Below are 3,585 nucleotides of genomic sequence, written 5' to 3' on the forward strand. Positions count from 1 at the left end.
AGAAAAATGCGTGAAGGTGGGGTGGGTTTAGTGGCACCAGCTGTGGTCCTGGGCCTTCGTTAACAGTGAAATGACTTTACTTTCTGGGAGCAAATCTGTGACCTGTATTTTGTTAGCAGAACTTCTCTCCCTGGTATCCTATTCAGCACATTTTACAAATTGGTGTCAAGCCTGGGGCCGTTTTATTTATTTATTTTATTTTCCTATTAGATTTTCATGCAGCACTTAACCAAAATCTCTTTCTGGGATTGTACTACTCACAACCATATTTGCCAACTTTTTGTTTACAGAAATGATAAATAGTGCTGTAGTAATTGATGGACCTTCCCAGCACTTGACTCTTTTAAGCTCCCTGATTTTGTTATTACTCTACATATTAAATAGTTTTATTAAAATAATCACCTTAAATGCGGAATAGAATTTCAAGGGCAGTTAGTATAAAATCAAAGTGTATCTTAAATATCAAAAGAATCTATGTCTTTGTATGATTTCACATTGGAATCAATAAAATAAAGCTTTAATATGTGTGTTCATGTCATGTCTGAGTTGCCATTGAAAAGTAACAAACTCAGTCTAATTTCTTACTTGGTAGATTGGAAACCATACCCTCCCAGTAAATGACTATCACATATACAGTATTGCTTTCATTTTTAAAATGGCTTTCAAAAATCAACTATGGCAAAGCACATATTTTATATAGATGTTATTGTCCACATTTCTCCACTAGCTATTTCTACTATATATTAAGACCGTATGAGTAAATGTGCCTCTGTTGACATTTCAGTTTCCAGCTAATACAATTTAAACAAAATTGATGATTTTTAAATCATTAATAACTTTAACCATTAAAGTGTTATTTGTTGAAACTTATGAAATGATTCATTTTTAGTTATATTCTCTCATTTTTACACTTGCTATTGTTTTGTCTATAAAACACTTTTGATCAAATGAGCACTTTAAAAAACGTATAGCTAATTAAATGAAATTTAAGAATGAGACTAGGAATTTCAACATGGATATACTTTATTATTGGAGAAATTTTGATTGCTATTGAAACCTTTTTCTCTCCCTACTCCCATAAAACAGTTTTCCCTTACATTTCCTACCTGGATGCCAAGGCCTGTGTCTCAAATAGTTGGTAAATTCTAAATACTAATAATAGTGTAAATCCTATTCACTTGTATTGATTAATTGTAGAAATACATATACAAATTTGATTATCCATATGTGGAAATTTATTTAAATATATAAAATATGTAAATATTATATCGATGTATGGAAACATAAGGAAAAGTTTATCAAATATTATCTTTATCTTAACTCTGTTCACATTCACACCCTAAACAGAAATACAACGTAAATAAATCTTGATAAACTTTGCTTAATGGACATTGCCAAATGGACTTCTCTTGCAATGGTTACTTTTTCCACTTAACATTTAAAAGTCAGCATTTTCATAGTTACAATAAACTATCATCATTTGCAATAAAATATGAACACGAAAAATAAGTCAAATAAATTGTAGTCTTTAGTTGCGTATTTATGTTGTGTTTCTTTAAGGAAAAAAAAGTGAAGTATTAGAAATACTTAAAGGCCATGATAGAAAATTGATTACATATTTAGTAGAACTGGAATATCTTTAAATGAGACTTCCATGTTTATTTTTCTTTCGTCGAAGTCCAAATCAGAATTTAGAAATAGAATCTTTAAGAATGGTATAAAAAAAGCTTTAAAAGTTATTGCCTAGGAAAACGGTGCCAGCAACATATAAGAATGTTTGCTTTACACAAGGCAGTGAAAGACTTTAAAACTCCTTGTTCAGGAAATACCAGTATTACTGAAATTTGGTCATATTTTTTAAATGCTGCCAGTGGGAGCGAACCTGCTTCCCATGGTTTTATTTTCCCCTTTGGATGGTAGCCAGGGAGTACTGCATGTTGTGTTGGTGCCTTGCATGAGGAAGACATGCAAAGGCAAGTTCCGGTCTGCATGCTGCTTAATGAATGTTTTTCCTTTTTTTCTCCCTCCTTGTCATGTGCTTTCAGAAGACAACAATGTGGAAGGTGGGTGCTTTTTACTCTTTTTTCAACTCTCATGTGCCTTTTATTTCTTAGCATTAGCAGAGTACATCTCAAATTTAGACGGTAAGTTGAACATCTTTTTGAGCATTTGTTGATTTGTGGATTGTGCATCACTTTTCATATAGAACACTCATACCCTGTACCCCGGGCACCCCGCGTATATGAAATGCCTTCACCCTTGATGCCAATCCTTGATGGATTTCAGCAGTCCATATTAGAATACGTAATTGCAGTGTTCTGTATGGAAAAATAATGCAATCCATTTTTTAAAAAATATTAAATGAGAAAGTATTTATTTGCAGTTTCAGAACATAGTGCATGATCCTTTCTCCATTTTTTTCTTGATCAAAATGATTTTTTTTTCCTTTGGAATTGTTTAGCATCACATCCTCTCAAGCCCATTGGTTTAGTTTTAAATGCAATGATTAATAGAAACACAGAATAAAGTACTGACTGTAAGTAAGAGGCATATATTTAGATTAAAAAATAAGCCTTTGGCCAATGGAAATGAGAGCATACAGCACCCCACCATGATTAATGGTAAGTATGTTTGTAATATTCTGTGTCTGTTAAGTAAAACTACAGTATTTATTCAAGTTTTTAAAACATTATCTCCCAAGAAATTTTGACAAAGGTATATGTATTTTTCTATTGAATCCAATAAATTCAATATTTATTAAATCCAATATTTCAGCATTGTACTTTCAAAGAACTTAACTGCATTTGTCAGTGTGCTGTCAAACAAATCTCTTCATTATAAAAATTCAAAAAGAACTAGGTAGAGCTTAAAATTCCGGAAGGAAAGATGGTATTCTATCAAATTATATAATTATAGTATTAAAAGTTTTTGCATAAACAATTAACCAATATCTACACGTCAGAGGCAAACATTTAGCATATTTCATTTTGCTGCAATATTTTGAAATAAAATCATTCTGTAAAAATAATAAACATTTGTTTTAGAACAAAAGTCCTCATCAAATGTTATAGGTAAATAATAAAGTTACTAAGATTTGATGTTTCAAATAAAGAACAATTCATGGTAATATGAAGTTGATCAGTAGCAAGTTATAGCATATTGTTTGTGATTCGTTCGTGTAAAGTACAGTTGCTTGGTTGCTGAACATGTGTGTTTTATTGTTTAAGAGATTAAAACTTCCAAAGAAATCCCCAATGATTATTTTCCCCAGTGCTGGCTCTGTAGAAGGCTTCCGTTTTTCTGTACTCTAATTGTAATAGCATGTGAGCATGCACTTGATAGGCCTGATATTTTTCAAAATCCGTCTCATTTATATTGTGCATGTTAATTAAGATGGAAAGTTTTTCTCAGTATCTTTTTAAACTTCTTTTGCATTTCCTTAATTATCCTGTAAACTTTCATGTTTTCATTCTTTTTTCCCTAAATCCAATTGCATTCCAATGGGCTTTAAAACCAGCTGAATAAGCATGAATGCCTCTCTCTTCACACACAATCATCCCATGAAAATTTTTGACAAAATTTTCA

General features: G+C 31.4%; 1 protein-coding gene across 1 annotated transcript in view; it reads left to right on the forward strand.

Moving 5' to 3' along the window:
- The first annotated feature begins 2,042 nt into the window (after positions 1-2,042).
- Positions 2,043-3,585, forward strand: part of NRXN1 (neurexin 1) — an 889,774-nt gene continuing 888,231 nt past the window's right edge. The window contains exon 1 of the mRNA XM_015557923.1: positions 2,043-2,063. The gene's annotated coding sequence lies outside the window, so the exon portion shown is untranslated. The remainder of the gene's footprint in view (positions 2,064-3,585) is intronic.

The sequence above is a fragment of the Myotis davidii genome, unplaced genomic scaffold (genome assembly GCF_000327345.1).
Source record: "Myotis davidii unplaced genomic scaffold, ASM32734v1 scaffold6, whole genome shotgun sequence".
Taxonomy (NCBI): domain Eukaryota; kingdom Metazoa; phylum Chordata; class Mammalia; order Chiroptera; family Vespertilionidae; genus Myotis; species Myotis davidii.